Source organism: Phalangium opilio, unplaced genomic scaffold, assembly GCF_054372755.1.
Source record: "Phalangium opilio isolate 3A_F unplaced genomic scaffold, DU_Popi_V2 ptg001675l_1, whole genome shotgun sequence".
Lineage (NCBI taxonomy): Eukaryota > Metazoa > Arthropoda > Arachnida > Opiliones > Phalangiidae > Phalangium > Phalangium opilio.
This window is the reverse complement of record NW_028324261.1, coordinates 2,576,381-2,597,041: the sequence shown is the minus strand read 5'-3', so window position 1 is coordinate 2,597,041 and position 20,661 is coordinate 2,576,381.

Below are 20,661 nucleotides of genomic sequence, written 5' to 3'. Positions count from 1 at the left end.
TAAAGGTTTTGGATGGCGCTTTGGAAAGTAGAAATTCTGGATTTTGTGTGCAGGGTAGTGTTAAGTCTGTGAATTTGGAATAATAAGCAAGTTGTGATTGCTAAAGTGGAAGGATTTTCGACATTAAAAATTTTCCAAATATTCTATAATGCGCGAAGTTTGCGTTTTGGGTTGAATTCTTCTGTGGCTTTTCTGTAGTAAATGTTTTAAGCTCTTAAAGAAAAAATATTTTGTGTAGCTTACGGGTGGGTGGGTTTAGAGCTCGGCATTTTCGATCAATTATCCACTTTATTTTATCTTTATCCATACCCGAAAATTATCCACAGAACTTACATGTTAAATCGTATTATAATCCACAAATTTGTTTATAAATAATCGGTTATCCACCAATTTGTGGATAATTGATCGAAAATGCCGAGCTCTAGGTGGGTTTTCGATGATTAATGTTTTTGTGTCTTTTCGGTATAAAAATGTTTGGTTTGGATTTTCTTAAGAAATGTTTTGAGTGCTAGGAGAATAAATATCGTGGCAGAACTCCAGTTTGCAGAATAGGTGACGTGTCTACCATGGAAATGTAGCGGAGAATCGGGAATGAAGATTCACGATGACATGAATTAGAGAAGAATGTAACAACGACAAATTCTTGAAGAAGGATGCCAATATTAATCCTCATTGTGAAATGGATGGTAATCTCCGAAGATAATGGTTCGAATTATTATATTATTTAAATTAAAAAGACTAACTTGTCCTAATGACATGAAAATATTGATATTCGAATACTTCTCCTTTTGTCTGGAAGTTTAATTTTTCCACCACTTTTGAAATTAGACAACTATCTCTTTAAATTTTAGAATGCCATATATTTTTTGTTAAATCTAAGGTTAATTAGAGAACGTTGTATTTAAAAAAGTAGTCTTCAAACAATGAATGAAATGGATTTTTAATGTGTATATAAAAAACTATATAAGTAGTTCACTGGAAATTACACAGTCATCAACATCATAATAATAATAATAATAATAATAGGGGGCTGGGCTCCATGAAACGAGAAATAAATACCTTTTGTATTTTATTTCCGAGTAGGTAGGCAGCCTTGTTTTTTAAGCTTGCAGCATGGCAATCACTTAATTCATCAGCCACGCCAAAGTGTATAATCACGGTAAACAAGTGCCTGCCTACGTTGGAGATGATGTTACGATTTACGTTTATTCACTAATGAAAATATCCAGGAATTTTATCATGAATGTTTGCAAAAATTTAATCATGAATATTTTTGAAAATTTGATCATAAACATTTTTAAGAATCTCATCATGAATATTTTCAAGAATTTAATAATGAAAAATTAGAAAAATTAATCATGAAAATTTAGAAAAATCAATCATGATAACTAAGAAAAAATCTATCATGAATATTTAGAAAAATCCATCTAGAATATTTGAAAAAAAATTCTCCATGAATATATTGAGAAAAAATGCATCATGAATATATAGAGAAAAAATGTATCATGAATATTTTCAAATTATAACGAATGGTTTTATAGATGTTAAGCCTAAAAGTGTCTGACCTTTCCTAGACGTGGTTAAGATTTAAATTGACATTCCCAATGTAAAAAAAACTCGATGTCTTAGATTAGTGGTGTCTTTGAAATTTGAGTAACAAATGGTATAGAGGGCATTGTAGAACATGGGTTTGATTTATTGGTCTTCCAGTACTAATTTCTGTATTGGTATACTTACGACAGTTTATTTACTTATGCAAAAACCGCGATATACGATTGATTGACGTATAAACAGCAGGAGTGTGTTCAAACCCTGTTCAATATCTCGATTTACATATAAGAACTGAAAAATACCTTTTAGGTTTTATCGATTCACATGGGTATACGGACTAAACACTTCCAAGACAAAGAACCCCAGGCATAATCTCCCATTACTGAAATTGTACAAAATCCCCCATCCCCAGACAAAATCCTCGGTTGTTAACCCTATCCGAGAAAAGTGAAAAATCCCCCGATAATTATCCCCATCATAGAAAAAATACTATATCAATATAATCCGAAACACTTCAGCAATCCGGTAGTGCAATAGATCAGGCGTTGGACTATTTCTAATTAATTCGTTGACTTTCATTCATTTCAAGGGAAAAGTAAGTTTAACCACTGAAAGAACACTTGTGGGAGTTTTAGAATTACTCATACCATTCACGGGGTCTCAGGAAACTCTTTGCCAAATTTCAACCTTCTGTTTTGGATAAAGAATGCGCGCGAGGAAATTTTTTTCACGCTATAGGATAGGCAACTCCCCGATCTCCGACAGCAGCTTATTCTGTATATACTCTATTTTCAGCTTCGGTTGTTAGCACGCGCAAAGCTAGGTCTCTATGTTATGTAGCTTTGTGCGTGCTGACAAGAGACAAAGAAAAAAAAAGGATTATAAATATCCCCGAGATTTTTATCTCAAATGCACGGACCTGTAGGCTTTAGTTTCAAATACGTGCATAGTCGTATGTAATCAATTGCTGGGTCCTTCAAACATTATCAAGGAACGTTGTGCTAGTAAAAATAGCGAAAATTATTCCTTGAGATTCCCAAAAGATTTAGAAACGTAATAAATATTTATAATACTAACTCTAACATCCTTCTCTAATAGTCTAAATTAGTATTACTTGAAATTTTAAAAGTCACTGGCTCGACTATGAAGTCTACACTCGACAGTCGAGGCACTTCAACTTTTTTCGAAGCCTACTAGAATTTCCGCCCATACATTTGAGCTAAAACTCGCGGATATTTTAAATCCAGAGAATCATTATTTTCTTCGTCTCTTGTCATCACGCACAAAGCTACGTTACATAGAGACCCAACTTTGCGCGTGCTGACAACCCAAGCTGAATCAGATTATACAGAATAAGCTGTCGTCAGAAATAGGGGAGTTGCCTATTCTATAGTGTGAAAACAAATTTCCTCACGCGAATTCTTTATCCATGCTCCTATGGTAGTACCCAGTAGGTTAAAAACCCTTGGAAGGAAAAACGGACTGAGATCCGCCTTTTTACATAAATAGAAATTGATTTTTAACATTTTTAGCGGTAGAACTTTTGGTAAACATTATACTTTACAATATTATTACAATATTAACATAGAAATATATGGAAAGTTTCCTCTAAAATAGCAATAATAGCGCTTAATAAAAATTTTAATATTTGAAAAATGCTAAAACCATTCATAATTTGATATCGCAGCTTTTTGAAGGTCATTTCATCACCTAATAGAGAAATTATGAAAGGCAACATATAAATTCTATTATATGAGTTTTAAAAAATGGCATTCTTTAACTTCCGTTTTAAGACTTTTACCCTACTAAACCACATTAAGCCTTTCGAGTGCTCGAGTGGATGGGCATAAATTGGTTCAATTCCATCCTCTAAAAAATTACCTGGCCATTGTGCCCGACGACGAAACGTTTATCATTCGTAAAGACTACACATTCTAACTGCTCGAGTGTCTAATTTGTGTGCTCTGTTCTAGGGTTGTTTGACTTAAATCAAGCGATTTTTTTAAAAAAATCATTTGATTAAAATCAAGAATATATTTTTATTTTTAAAAAATGTTTTCTGAGATTCCAAGAAGTAGGTTAAGAAACTCGAGAAGAAACTTAACTAGAACAGACCTATAATTAAAAACAATCATAGTGTTGTTATATTTCAGTTTAAGTTTTTCCCAGAACTGAAATAATAACTGGCGATGTCAACTGTTTTTTCATTGATCAAGTTTTAATAAAAAAAGCATTAAATATGATCGTATTGTTCTTTTAAAATTCATTACAAAAGTTGTCCGGTGATCTTATTTAAAACCTAATTACTTCCAATAACCGAAATGGCGACATTGAACTGCACGCAAACCTCTATTGCGTTTTTAGCAAAAGTAAATAAACCGTCAAAAGTATACTACAACCGGAAACAATACTCGAAAACCAACAAATCAAACCCGTGTCCTAAAGTGTTCTCTAAACCATTTATTACTCAAACTTGAAAGACACTACTAATCTAAGACAACAAGTTTAATTTTAAACTCGAAATCTTAATTTAAATCACAAGGACGCCTATTTAAACCTCAGTAACTTGTATGCTTAACATCTATAGTTACAATTTGACTGATAATCTACTCCGAGTCCTAACAGCTTTACCTAGAGGTATGAAATTTTGCAGGGTCGGTACTCAAAGGCAGTAGGCGGGCTCTTAGATTTTTTCAATTCCTCATCATCTTGAAAAATGGCCGCGTCTACGTGTTTCAACCGAATCTATAACATTTAAAACACTGGTTCCCAATTTCCGTAAGACTGACTTCATGTCTTTTGAAGCTCGATTTTCCACCTTCGTTAAAAATGGCGGCCTGAAATGTAATAATATATCTCGATGGGCAACGCCGGCTGTTTTTTTTTGCTACTCTGTAAATACTAAAGATTGAAGATGGATTTTTTATTCTAAATATTAAAGTTGGAATTCTCCTAAATATTCAAGATGAATTCTTTTCTAAATATTCATGATATAATTTCAGTAAAACTTCATCTGCGAAAAAATACATAAATAAAATAAAATTTCTATCCGAAAAACCTTGGAGAAGCTTCAACCTTTGACAGGGCAAGAAAATGGTATTTTACTCTATACATGGGCGCCCGTTAAATTTCTCATTTCAAGTAAAAAATCCAAGGCGTCTTAGATTATTGTGTAAATCTAAGTGTCCCTCTATCCATATAGATTATGAAACGTAAACTTTAAACTACAAAAGAATAATATCAAATTATTTTAGGGGAAATAGTCAAGGTTAATAATGGAAGCAGACTCAATTTATTTTTTTGCCAAATTAACGATAGAAAAATTGAGATACTAAATTCTCAATGTCACAAACCAAGGCGCTTACCGACTATATTATAGCAGGAAAAGTATAGGCTATTGAGTCTGATTGTTTTCCGATGATCATTGAAACTGCTCAACTCTAAGCTAAAAAATATTTAGAGCAACCTTCATACGCTGAAACACGACACAATTGCAAACGCTGTGATTTTTATCGTTTGTAGGGCCTCTCTCTCTTTTTTGCTCTATGTTCCAAAAACAGCCATAATTTTCAAAAAACCAAATTCTTAAGTAAAGTTTAAAGGGATAGTTGTCACGTTTAAAATGTGCTGGGAATAAGAAAACTTGCAGAGTAAAGCCGAGAAAGCGGGAAATACGTTAAAATTATCCACGTCGTAAAATATTTTCATGTCATAAGAACTTGCGAATAATTTAACCTGTATATATATTATTATTATAACTCAAACCATTCTCATCCACTTTGAATTGAACAATATGTCTTCTCACCCATCCTCATGAATTTGCCGTCGAAATATTATTCCCACAATATTATTTTCAGAGCATTTCTCAACATCCAATTCTCAAGCGTCCAAACATTATTTTCCGAACGTATGATAAGTTCTGTTACACCTGTATTTTAGTCATGCCACCTATTTTGCTCCATAAACTATCTCTGTTACACCTGTATTTTAGTCATGCCACCTATTTTGCTCCATAAACTATCTCTGTTACACCTGTATTTAAGTCATGCCACCTATTTTGCTCCATAAACTATCTCTGTTACACCTGTATTTTAGTCATGCCACCTATTTTGCTCCTTAAACTTTCTCAAAGAATATTCTTGAAACACTGTTCATCATCCAATACCGCGACTCGTCCAACTTTTAATAGCGATTCAACAGATAACGCCGTCTGCCGTAAAATATCCGTCAAAAGAATTATCCCCAAATATTCACCCACTGTATTAGCAACTAGGAAATTATAAAAAATCATTAAACATATCCAAATCTCTAAATATTTATACGTTTACAAACCACCACCAACAACCCTCCATTTCTGAAGACTGAGTCAAATTCATAAGTTCTCATTTCTCTTATGTCAGTGTGGAACTAAAAATTCTCGCATTGGAACATCTTGTTTTTCTGATCGTAATGTTTTACTACTGTGCTAAGTTGATATAGATAAAATAAATAATCGTTAGGCTTAATTGCCAATGTTTTGATCGTCATATTTTTTGACATAACTTTTGATTTTCTGAACCGATTTACAATTTGAAAACAGTTTTGGAATCTACGTGACAAGACACGTGCAACGATACCTTTGTTGATCCATTTGAAGCATTATTTCGTAACGTCATTATCGGGGGGCTTTACTATTTCCGCTATGGCTAACGCCCTATTAGCGCCACAGTGTCATTTGAAATTTTAATATACTTTTGAGAAGTAAAACTATTCAGAAAGTCCTACTTTGTTACTCTAGCTCAATTAGGAACAAAATGGCAGCCAAATGAAAATGTCCAGAAACTTTTGTCGGGGACTGTACCTCGATTTTTAATAACTTTTCAAAATCGACGTAACTCGGCCAAAGAAAAACATTTTGAGTATTTCTTCACTATTTTCAAATATAACCACTGAAACCATTATTTTTGTAATTTTTGCGTTAATTCAAGCAAATGTAACGATATTCATTCAACAACCTGTTAAAATTCAATTTTAAATAAGAAATCGTTGTAACGGATTTTGTATCTTGAAGAGAAAAAACATGCGATTTTTTCGGTACACTTTTAAATGCATTTTTTTCTGGAGAAATGTTTGACCGAATTCAGCTTAATTCCCTATAAAACACTCATTAAAAGTGATTTCATCTCGATTGAACAATAATTAAAAATGTACCTCGATTTTTAATAACATTTTCAAAATCAACGTTTCACAGCCAACGAAGCATATTTTGAGTATTTCTTCACTATTTACAAATATATTCACTGAAACCATTATTTTTATACTTTTTGCTTTAATTCAAGCAAATGTAACGATATTCAACCAAAAAACTGTTAAAATTAAATTTTTCAATAAGAAATCGTTGTCACGGATTTTGTATCTTGAAGAAGAAAAACATGCGATTTTTTCGGTACTTTTTTGAATGCATTTTTTTCTGGAGAAATTTATGACCGAATTCTGTTTAATTCCCTATAAAACACTCATTGAAAGTGATTTCATCTCGATTGAACAATAATTAAAAATTTACCTCGATTTTTAATAACATTTTCAAAATCGACGTTTCACGGCCAAAGAAGCATACTTTGAGTATTTCTTCACTATTTTCAAATATGTTCACTGAAACCATTATTTTTATACTTTTTGCTTTAATTCAAGCAAATGTAACGATATTCAATCAAAAAACTGTTAAAATTAAATTTTTCAATAAGTAATCGTTGTCACGGATTTTGTGTCTTGAAGAAGAAAAACATGCGATTTTTTCGGTACTTTTTTGAATGCATTTTTTTCTGGAGAAATTTTTGACCGAATTCAGCTTAATTCCCTATAAAACACTCATTAAAAGTGATTTCATCTCGATTGAACAATAAATAAAAATGTACCTCGATTTTTAATAACATTTTCAAAATCGACGTAACTCGGCCAAAGAAAAACATTTTGAGTATTTCTTCACTATTTTCAAATATAACCACTGAAACCATTATTTTTGTAATTTTTGCGTTAATTCAAGCAAATGTAACGATATTCATTCAACAGCCTGTTAAAATTCAATTTTAAATAAGAAATCGTTGTCACGGATTTTGTATCTTGAAGAGAAATAACATGCGATTTTTTCGGTACACTTTTAAATGCATTTTTTTCTGGAGAAATGTTTGACCGAATTCAGCTTAATTCCCTCTAAAACACTCAATAAAAGTGATTTCATCTCGATTGAACAATAATTAAAAATTTACCTCGATTTTTAATAACATTTTCAAAATCGACATTTCACGGCCAAAGAAGCATACTTTGAGTATTTCTTCACTATTTTCAAATATGTTCACTGAAACCATTATTTTTATACTTTTTGCTTTAATTCAAGCAAATGTAACGATATTCAACCAAAAAACTGTTAAAATTAAATTTTTCAATAAGAAATCGTTGTCACGGATTTTGTATCTTGAAGAAGAAAAACATGCGATTTTTTCGGTACTTTTTTGAATGCATTTTTTTCTGGAGAAATTTTTGACCGAATTCAGCTTAATTCCCTATAAAACACTCATTAAAAGTGATTTCATCTCGATTGAACAATAAATAAAAATGTACCTCGATTTTTAATAACATTTTCAAAATCGACGTAACTCGGCCAAAGAAAAACATTTTGAGTATTTCTTCACTATTTTCAAATATAACCACTGAAACCATTATTTTTGTAATTTTTGCGTTAATTCAAGCAAATGTAACGATATTCATTCAACAACCTGTTAAAATTCAATTTTAAATAAGAAATCGTTGTCACGGATTTTGTATCTTGAAGAGAAAAAACATGCGATTTTTTCGGTACACTTTTAAATGCATTTTTTTCTGGAGAAATGTTTGACCGAATTCAGCTTAATTCCCTCTAAAACACTCAATAAAAGTGATTTCATCTCGATTGAACAATAATTAAAAATGTACCTCGATTTTTAATAACATTTTCAAAATCGACGTTTCACCGCCAACGAAGCATATTTTGAGTATTTCTTCACTATTTACAAATATATTCACTGAAACCATTATTTTTATACTTTTTGCTTTAATTCAAGCAAATGTAACGATATTCAATCAAAAAACTGTTAAAATTAAATTTTTCAATAAGAAATCGTTGTCACGGATTTTTTATCTTGAAGAAGAAAAACATGCGATTTTTTCGGTACTTTTTTGAATGCATTTTTTTCTGGAGAAATTTTTGACCGAATTCAGCTTAATTCCCTATAAAACACTCATTAAAAGTGATTTCATCTCGATTGAACAATAAATAAAAATGTACCTCGATTTTTAATAACATTTTCAAAATCGACGTTTCACGGCCAAAGAAGCATATTTTGAGTATTTCTTCACTATTTTCAAATATAACCACTGAAACCATTATTTTTATACTTTTTGCTTTAATTCAAGCAATGTAAGTAACGATATTCATTCAAAAAACTGTTAAAATTCAATTTTCAGTAAGAAATCGTATTCACGGATTTTGTGTCTTGAAGAAGAAAAACCTGCGATGTTTTCGGTACTTTTTTGAATGAATTTTTTTCTGGAGAAATTTTTGACCGAATTCAGCTTAATTCCCTATAAAACACTCATTAAAAGTGATTTCATCTCGATTGAACAATAAATAAAAATGTACCTCGATTTTTAATAACATTTTCAAAATCGACGTTTCACGGCCAAAGAAGCATATTTTGAGTATTTCTTCACTATTTTCAAAAATAACCCCTGAAACCATTATTTTTATACTTTTTGCTTTAATTCAAGCAAATGTAACGATATTCAATCAAAAAACTGTTAAAATTAAATTTTAAATAAGAAATCGTTGTCACGGATTTTGTATCTTGAAGAGAAAAAACATGCGATTTTTTCGGTACACTTTTAAATGCATTTTTTTCTGGAGAAATGTTTGACCGAATTCAGCTTAATTCCCTATAAAACACTCATTGAAATTGATTTCATCTCGATTGAACAATAATTAAAAATTTACCTCGATTTTTAATAACATTTTCAAAATCGACGTTTCACGGCCAAAGAAGCTTACTTTGAGTATTTGTTCACTGTTTTCAAATATAACCACTGAAACCATTATTTTTGTAATTTTTGCGTTAATTCAAGCAAATGTAACGATATCCATTCAACAAACCGTTAAAATTCAATTTTAAATAAGAAATCGTTGTCACGGATTTTGTATCTTGAAGAAAAAAAACATGCGATTTTTTCGGTACTTTTTTGAATGCATTTTTTTCTGGAGAAATTTTTGACCGAATTCAGCTTAATTCCCTATAAAACACTCAATTAAAGTGATTTCATCTCGATTGAACAATAAATAAAAATGTACCTCGATTTTTAATAACATTTTCAAAATCGACGTAACTAGGCCTAAGAAAAACATTTTGAGTATTTGTACACTATTTACAAATATATTCACTGAAACCATTATTTTTATACTTTTTGCTTTAATTCAAGCAAATGTAACGATATTCATTCAAAAAACTGTTAAAATTAAATTTTTCAATAAGAAATCGTTGTCACGGATTTTGTATCTTGAAGAAGAAAAACATGCGATTTTTTCGGTACTTTTTTGAATGCATTTTTTTCTGGAGAAATTTTTGACCGAATTCAGCTTAATTCCCTATAAAACACTCATTAAAAGTGATTTCATCTCGATTGAACAATAAATAAAAATGTACCTCGATTTTTAATAACATTTTCAAAATCGACGTAACTCGGCCAAAGAAAAACATTTTGAGTATTTCTTCACTATTTTCAAATATAACCACTGAAACCATTATTTTTGTAATTTTTGCGTTAATTCAAGCAAATGTAACGATATTCATTCAACAACCTGTTAAAATTCAATTTTAAATAAGAAATCGTTGTCACGGATTTTGTATCTTGAAGAGAAAAAACATGCGATTTTTTCGGTACACTTTTAAATGCATTTTTTTCTGGAGAAATGTTTGACCGAATTCAGCTTAATTCCCTCTAAAACACTCAATAAAAGTGATTTCATCTCGATTGAACAATAATTAAAAATGTACCTCGATTTTTAATAACATTTTCAAAATCGACGTTTCACCGCCAACGAAGCATATTTTGAGTATTTCTTCACTATTTACAAATATATTCACTGAAACCATTATTTTTATACTTTTTGCTTTAATTCAAGCAAATGTAACGATATTCAATCAAAAAACTGTTAAAATTAAATTTTTCAATAAGAAATCGTTGTCACGGATTTTTTATCTTGAAGAAGAAAAACATGCGATTTTTTCGGTACTTTTTTGAATGCATTTTTTTCTGGAGAAATTTTTGACCGAATTCAGCTTAATTCCCTATAAAACACTCATTAAAAGTGATTTCATCTCGATTGAACAATAAATAAAAATGTACCTCGATTTTTAATAACATTTTCAAAATCGACGTTTCACGGCCAAAGAAGCATATTTTGAGTATTTCTTCACTATTTTCAAATATAACCACTGAAACCATTATTTTTATACTTTTTGCTTTAATTCAAGCAAATGTAACGATATTCATTCAAAAAACTGTTAAAATTCAATTTTTCAATAAGAAATCGTTGTGACGGATTTTGTATCTTGAAGAAGAAAGACATGCGATTTTTTCGGTACACTTTTGAATGCATTTTTTTCTGGAGAAATGTTTGACCGAATTCAGCTTAATTCCCTATAAAACACTCATTGAAAGTGATTTCATCTCGATTGAACAATAATTAAAAATGTACCTCGATTTTTAATAACATTTTCAAAATCGTTGAGCCCTCCCGGGAGCGGTGTTGTGACGTCTCAGATGTAACGTAAAATGTCAGAGTTTTTCCACAATCCCTGACGAACATTTAATTTTTTGGCTTCCGTGGCGCAATGGTTAGCGCGTTCGGCTGTTAACCCATAGGGTGGTGGTTCGACCCCATCCGGGAGCGGTGTTGTGAGGTCTCAGATGTGACGTATAAAATCAAGGTTTTTACATAATACCTGACGAGCGTTTAACTTTTGGGCTTCCGTGGCGCAATGGTTAGCGCGTTCGGCTGTTAACCAATAGGTTGGTGGTTCGAGCCCATCCGGGAGCGGTGTTGTGAGGTCTCAGATGTGACGTAAAAAGTCAAGGTTTTTACACAATACCTGACGAGCATTTAACTTTTGGGCTTCCGTGGCACAATGGTTAGCGCGTTCGGCTGTTAACCAATAGGTTGGTGGTTCGAGCCCATCCGGGAGAGGTGTTGTGACGTCTCAGATGTAGCGTAAAAAGTCAAAACTTTTCCACAATACGTGACAACCATTTAATTTCTGAGCTTCCGTGGCGCAATGGTTATCGCGTTCAGCTGCTATTCAAAAAACTGGTGGTTTGAGCCCTCCCGGGAGCGGTGTTGTGACGTCTCAAATGTAACATAAAATGTCAGAGTTTTTCCACAATACCTGTCGAACATTGAATTTTTGGGCTTCCGTGGCGCAATGGTTAGCGCGTTCAGCTGTTAATCGAAAGGTTGGTGGTACGAGCCCACCCGGGAGAGGTGTTGTGGGGTCTCAGATGTAGCGTAAAAAGTCAAAACTTTTCCACAACACGTGACAACCATTTAATTTCTGAGCTTCCGTGGCTCAATGATTAGCGCGTTCGGCTGTTAACCAATAGGTTGGTGGTTCGAGCCCACCCGGGAGCGGTGTTGTGGGATCTCAAATGTAACGTAAACTTCAAGGTTTTTCCACAATACCTGACGAACATTTAATTTTTGGGGTTCCTTGGGCAATGGTTAGCTCGTTCGGCTGTTAACCGAAAGGTTGGTGGTTCGATGCCAACCGGGAGAGGTGTTGTAGGGTATCAGATATAACGTAATAAGTCATAACTTATCCATAATACCTGACAACCATTTAATTTCTGAGCTTCCGTGGCTCAATGGTTATCGCGTTAGGCTGTTAACCAATAGATTTGTGGTTCGAGCCCATCCGGGATGCGGTGTTGTGAGGTCTCAGATGTAACGTAAAATGTCAGAGTTTTTCACAATACCTGACGAACATTTAGTTTTTGGGCTTCCGTGGCGCAATGATTAGCGCGTTCAGCTGTTAATCGAAAGGTTGAAGGTTCGAGCCCACCCGGGAGAGGTGTTGTGGGGTCTCAGATGTAGCGTAAAAAGTCAAAACTTTTCCACAATACGTGACAACCATTTAATTTCTGAGCTTCCGTGGCTCAATGGTTAGCGCGTTCGGCTGTTAACCAATAGGTTGGTGGTTCGAGCCCATCCGGGAGCGGTGTTGTGAGGTCTCAGATGTGACGTAAAAATTCAAGGTTTTTACACAATACCTGACGAGCATTTAACTTTGGGCTTCCGTGGCTCAATGGTTAGCGCGTTCGGCTGTTAACCAATAGGTTGGTGGTTCGACCCCATCCGGGAGCGGTGTTGTGAGGTCTCAGATGTAACGTAAAATGTCAGAGTTTTTCCACAATACCTGACGAACATTTAATTTTTGGGTTTCCGTGACGCAATGATTAGCGCGTTCAGCTGTTAATCGAAAGGTTGAAGGTTCGAGCCCACCCGGGAGAGGTGTTGTGGGGTCTCAGATGTAGCGTAAAAAGTCAAAACTTTTCCACAATACGTGACAACCATTTAATTTCTGAGCTTCCGTGGCTCAATGGTTAGCGCGTTCAGCTGTTAACCAATAGGTTGGTGGTTCGAGCCCATCCGGGAGCGGTATATTGACGTCTCAGATGTGACGTTAAAAGTCAAGGTTTTTCCAAAATACATGACGACCATTTAATTTTTGGGCTTCCGTGGCGCAATGGTTAGTGCGTTCAGCTGCTATTCAAAAGACTGGTGGTTTGAGCCCTCCCGGGAGCGGTGTTGTGACGTCTCAAATGTAACATAAAATGTCAGAGTTTTTCCACAATACCTGTCGAACATTGAATTTTTGGGCTTCCGTGCGCAATGATTAGCGCGATCAGCTGTTAATCGAAAGGTTGGTGGTACGAGCCCACCCGGGAGAGGTGTTGTGGGGTCTCAGATGTAGCGTAAAAGGTCATAACTTTTCCACAATACGTGACAACCATTTAATTTCTGAGCTTCCGTGGCTCAATGGTTAGCGCGTTCGGCTGTTAACCAATAGGTTAGTGGTTCGAGCCCATCCGGGAACGGTGTTGTGAGGTCTCAGATGTGACGTAAAAAGTCAAGGTTTTTACACAATACCTGACGAGCATTTAATTTTTGGGCTTCCGTGGCGCAATGGTTAGCGCGTTCGGCTGTTAACCAATAGGTTGGTGGTTCGGCCCCTGTTTGTCGTAGAGCCGAGATATTAAGCAAAATGTTCGTCAACTTTGGTATCGTCTCACTTATTTTTATTATGTTACTTATGATTTTTGCACTAAACTTTGGAGGCTCATAACTCTTGTTCTACAAGAGATACTGGGATCTCCTTTGGATATGTTATAGTACTCTTTGCTCCCCATACAAGGATACTTTAAACTTGAGGCTACCGCAATATCGTCGTCAACTTATTTTTTGTCTCACTTATTGTTAGAAGGTTACTTTTGATTTTTGAAAATAAATTTTGCAGGCTCGTAACTCTGTTTCTACTGGAGATACGGGGATGTCCTTTGAGTATGTTATAGTCCAATTTGTCCCCCATCTAACCATACTAAAAACATTGAGCTACGACAAACAGCAGTCGAGTAATTAAGCTAATCGTAAACAAACAAACCCCTCCATAGGAAATGCATTAGACTATACTTTGCAGGCCCATAACTCTGTGTCTACTAGAGATACGGGGATGTCCTTAGGATATGTTATAGTCCAAATTGTCCCCCATCTAACCATACTAAAAACTTTGGGCTACGACAAACAGGGGCCGAGTACTTAAGCAAAACGTAACGAAACAAACCCCCTGCATAGGAAATGCATTAGACTATAGTTTGCAGGCTCGTAACTCTGTTTCTATTGGAGATACGGGGATGTCCTTTGAGTTTGTCGTAGCTCAATGTTTTTAGTATGGTTAGATGGGGGACAATTTGGACTATAACATATCCTAAGGACATCCCCGTATCTCTAGTAGACACAGAGTTATGGGCCTGCAAAATATAGTCTACTGCATTTCCTATGGACGGGTTGTTTGTTTACGTTTAGCTTAATTACTCGGCCCCTGTTGGTTGTAGCTCAATGTTTTTAGAATGGTTTGATGGGGGACAAATTGGACTAAAACATACTCAAAGGACATCCCCGTATCTCCAGTAGAAACAGAGTTACGAGCCTGCAAAGTATAGTCTAATGCATTTTCTATGGAGGGGTTTGTTTGTTCACGTATTGCTTAATTACTTGACCCTGTTCTTTCGATTAAAAATAATAATATATCTTTAGTGTAGCGGTTATCGCATCCGCCTCACTCTCGGAAGGCCACAGGTTCGAAACCGCGAAGTTTTTTTTTTGCTTGGAACATGCAAAGACCTTTATAATTATCCGAACATTTGTGTCAAGGTCACATTATTTACATCCCCGTATCTCTGGTAGAACCAGAGTTACGAGCCTGCAAAGTTTATTTTCAAAAATCAAAAGTAACCTTCTAACAATAAGTGAGACAAAAAATAAGTTGACGACGATATTGAGGTAGCCTCAAGTTTAAAGTATCCTTGTATGGGGAGCAAAGAGTACTATAACATATCCAAAGGAGATTCCAGTATCTCTTGTAGAACAAGAGTTATGAGCCTCCAAAGTTTAGTGCAAAAATCATAAGTAACATAATAAAAATAAGTGAGACGATACCAAAGTTGACGAACATTTTGCTTAATATCTCGGCCAATGTTTGTCGTAGCTCAATGTTTTTAGTATGGTTAGATGGGGGATAATTTGGACTATAACATATCCTAAGGACATCCCCGTATCTCTAGTAGACACAGAGTTATGGGCCTGCAAAATATAGTCTACTGCATTTCCTATGGACGGGTTGTTTGTTTACGTTTAGCTTAATTACTCGGCCCCTGTTGGTCGTAGCTCAATAATTTTAGTATGGTTATATGGGGGAAAAATTGGACTATAAAATACTCAAAGGACATCCCCGTATCTCCAGTAGAAACAGAGTTAGGAGCCTGCAAAGTATAGTCTAATGCATTTTCTATGGAGGGGTTTGTTTTTTCACGTATTGCTTAATTACTTGACCCTGTTCTTTCGATTAAAAATAATAACATATCTTTAGTGTAGCGGTTATCGCATCCGCCTCACTCCCGGAAGGCCACAGGTTCGAAACCGCGAAGTTTTTTTTTATAATTATCCGAACATTTGTGTCAAGGTCACATTATTTACATCCCCGTATCTCTGGTAGAACCAGAGTTACGAGCCTCCAGAATTTAGTCTAATGTATTTCCTATGGAGGGGGTTTGTTTGTTTACGATTAGCTTAATTACTCGACTACTGTTTGTCGTAGCCCTAATACTTGGTATGGCTAGATGAAGGACAAATTGGTCTATAACATACTCAAAGGACATCCCCGTATCTCCAGTAGAAACAGAGTTACGAGCCTGCAAAATTTATTTTCAAAAATCAAAAGTAACCTTCTAACAATAAGTGAGACAAAAAAATAAGTTGACGACGATATTGCGGTAGCCTCAAGTTTAAAGTATCCTTGTATGGGGAGCAAAGAGTACTATAACATATCCAAAGGAGATCCCAGTATCTCTTGTAGAACAAGAGTTATGAGCCTCCAAAGTTTAGTGCAAAAATCATAAGTAACATAATAAAAATAAGTGAGACGATACAAAAGTTGACGAACATTTTGCTTAATATCTCGGACCCTGTTTGTCCTAGCTCAATGTTTTTAGTATGGTTAGATGGGGGACAATTTGGACTATAACATATCCTAAGTACATTCCCGTATCTCTAGTAGACACAGAGTTATGGGCCTGCAAAGTATAGTCTAATGCATTTGCTATGGACGGGTTGTTTGTTTACGTTTAGCTTAATTACTCGGCCCCTGTTTGTCGTAGCTCAATGTTTTTAGTATAGTTAGATGGGGGACAAATTGGACTAAAACATACTCAAAGGACATCCCCGTATCTCCAATAGAAACAGAGTTACGAGCCTGCAAACTATAGTCTAATGCATTTCCTATAAAGGGGGTTTGTTTCGTTACGTTTTGCTTAAGTACTCGCCCCTGTTTGTCGTAGCCCAAAGTTTTTAGTATGGTTAGATGGGGGACAATTTGGACTATAACATATCCTAAGGACATCCCCGTATCTCTAGTAGACACAGAGTTATGGGCCTGCAAAATATAGTCTAATGCATTTCCTATGGACGGGTTGTTTGTTTACGTTTAGCTTAATTACTAGGCCCTTGTTTGTCGTAGCTCATTATTTGTAGTATGGTTAGATGGGAGACATATTGGACTATAACATACTCAAAGGACATCCCCGTATCTCCAGTAGAAACAGATTTACGAGCCTGCAAAGTATAGTCTAATGCATTTAATATGGAGGGGGTTTGTTTCGTTACGTTTTGCTTAAGTACTCGGCCCCTGTTTGTCGTAGCCCAAAGTTTTTAGTAAGGTTAGATGGGGGACAATTTGGACTACAACATATCCTAAGGACATCCCCGTATCTCTAGTAGACACAGAGTTATGGGCCTGCAAAGTATAGTCTAATGCATTTCCTATGGAGGGGTTTGTTTGTTTACGATTAGCTTAATTACTCGACTGCTGTTTGTCGTAGCTCAATGTTTTTAGTATGGTTAGATGGGGGACAAATTGGACTATAACATACTCAAAGGACATCCCCGTATCTCCAGTAGAAACAGAGTTACGAGCCTGCAAAGTATAGTCTAATGCATTTTCTATGGAGGGGTTTGTTTGTTCACGTATTACTTAATTACTTGACCCTGTTCTTTCGATTAAAAATAATAACATATCTTTAGTGTAGCGGTTATCGCATCCGCCTCACTCTCGGAAGGCCACAGGTGCGAAACCGCGAAGTTTTTTTTTTGCTTGGAACATGCAAAGACCTTTATAATTATCCGAACATTTGTGTCAAGGTCACATTATTTACATCCCCGTATCTCTGGTAGAACCAGAGTTACGAGCCTGCAAAGTTTATTTTCAAAAATCAAAAGTAACCTTCTAACAATAAGTGAGACAAAAAATAAGTTGACGACGATATTGAGGTAGCCTCAAGTTTAAAGTATCCTTGTATGGGGAGCAAAGAGTACTATAACATATCCAAAGGAGATCCCAGTATCTCTTGTAGAACAAGAGTTATGAGCCTCCAAAGTTTTGTGCAAAAATCATAAGTAACATAATAAAAATAAGTGAGACGATACCAAAGTTGACGAACATTTTGCTTAATATCTCGGCCAATGTTTGTCGTAGCTCAATGTTTTTAGTATGGTTAGATGGGGGACAATTTGGACTATAACATATCCTAAGGACATCCCTGTATCTCTAGTAGACACAGAGTTATGGGCCTGCAAAATATAGTCTACTGCATTTCCTATGGACGGGTTGTTTGTTTACGTTTAGCTTAATTACTCGGCCCCTGTTGGTCGTAGCTCAATATTTTTAGTATGGTTAGATGGGGGACAAATTGGACAAAGGACATCCCCGTATCTCCAGTAGAAACAGAGTTAGGAGCCTGCAAAGTATAGTCTAATGCATTTTCTATGGAGGGGTTTGTTTTTTCACGTATTGCTTAATTACTTGACCCTGTTCTTTCGATTAAAAATAATAACATATCTTTAGTGTAGCGGTTATCGCATCCGCCTCACTCCCGGAAGGCCACAGGTTCGAAACCGCGAAGTTTTTTTTATAATTATCCGAACATTTGTGTCAAGGTCACATTATTTACATCTTCGTATCTCTGGTAGAACCAGAGTTACGAGCCTCCAGAATTTAGTCTAATGTATTTCCTATGGAGGGGGTTTGTTTGTTTACGATTAGCTTAATTACTCGACTACTGTTTGTCGTAGCCCTAATACTTGGTATGGCTAGATGAAGGACAAATTGGTCTATAACATACTCAAAGGACATCCCCGTATCTCCAGTAGAAACAGAGTTACGAGCCTGCAAAATTTATTTTCAAAAATCAAAAGTAACCTTCTAACAATAAGTGAGACAAAAAATAAGTTGACGACGATATTGCGGTAGCCTCAAGTTTAAAGTATCCTTGTATGGGGAGCAAAGAGTACTATAACATATCCAAAGGAGATCCCAGTATCTCTTGTAGAACAAGAGTTATGAGCCTCCAAAGTTTAGTGCAAAAATCATAAGTAACATAATAAAAATAAGTGAGACGATACCAAAGTTGACGAACATTTTGCTTAATATCTCGGCCAATGTTTGTCGTAGCTCAATGTTTTTAGTATGGTTAGATGGGGGACAATTTGGACTATAACATATCCTAAGGACATCCCTGTATCTCTAGTAGACACAGAGTTATGGGCCTGCAAAATATAGTCTACTGCATTTCCTATGGACGGGTTGTTTGTTTACGTTTAGCTTAATTACTCGGCCCCTGTTGGTCGTAGCTCAATATTTTTAGTATGGTTAGATGGGGGACAAATTGGACAAAGGACATCCCCGTATCTCCAGTAGAAACAGAGTTAGGAGCCTGCAAAGTATAGTCTAATGCATTTTCTATGGAGGGGTTTGTTTTTTCACGTATTGCTTAATTACTTGACCCTGTTCTTTCGATTAAAAATAATAACATATCTTTAGTGTAGCGGTTATCGCATCCGCCTCACTCCCGGAAGGCCACAGGTTCGAAACCGCGAAGTTTTTTTTATAATTATCCGAACATTTGTGTCAAGGTCACATTATTTACATCTTCGTATCTCTGGTAGAACCAGAGTTACGAGCCTCCAGAATTTAGTCTAATGTATTTCCTATGGAGGGGGTTTGTTTGTTTACGATTAGCTTAATTACTCGACTACTGTTTGTCGTAGCCCTAATACTTGGTATGGCTAGATGAAGGACAAATTGGTCTATAACATACTCAAAGGACATCCCCGTATCTCCAGTAGAAACAGAGTTACGAGCCTGCAAAATTTATTTTCAAAAATCAAAAGTAACCTTCTAACAATAAGTGAGACAAAAAATAAGTTGACGACGATATTGCGGTAGCCTCAAGTTTAAAGTATCCTTGTATGGGGAGCAAAGAGTACTATAACATATCCAAAGGAGATCCCAGTATCTCTTGTAGAACAAGAGTTATGAGCCTCCAAAGTTTAGTGCAAAAATCATAAGTAACATAATAAAAATAAGTGAGACGATACCAAAGTTGACGAACATTTTGCTTAATATCTCGGCCCTTGTTTGTCGTAGCTCAATGTTTTTAATATAATTGGATGGGGGACAATTTGGACTATAACATATCCTAAGGACATCCCCGTATCTCTAGTAGACACAGAGTTATGGGCCTGCAAAGTATAGTCTAATGCATTTCCTAAGGACGGGTGTTTGTTTACGTTTGGCTTAATTATTCGGCCCCTGTTTGTCGTAGCTCAATGTTTTTAGTATAATTAGATGGGTGACAAATTGCACTATAACATACTCAAAGGACATCCCCGTATCTTCAGTGGAAACAGAGTTACGAGCCTGCAAAGTATAGTCTAACTCATTTCCTATGGAGGGGGTTTGTTTCTTTACGTTTTGCTTAAGTACTCGGCCCCTGTTTGTCGTAGCCCAAAGTTTTTAGTACGGTTAGATGAAGGACAAATTGGACCATAACATATCCTAAGGACATCCCGGTATCTCTAGTAGACACAGAGTTATGGGCCTTGCAAAGTATAGTCTAATGCATTTTCTATGGAGGGGTTGTTTGTTTACGTTTAGCTTAATTTTTTCGGCCCCTGTTTGTCGTAGCCCAATGTTTTTAGTATGGTTAGATGGGGGACAAATTGGACTATAACATACTCAAAGGACATCCCCGTATCTCCAGTAGAAACAGAGTTACGAGCCTGCAAAGTATAGTCTAATGCATTTTCTATGGAGGGGTTTGTTTGTTCACGTATTGCTTAATTACTTGACCCTGTTCTTTCGATTAAAAATAATAACATATCTTTAGTGTAGCGGTTATCGCATCCGCCACACTCCCGGAAGGCCACAGGTTCGAAAC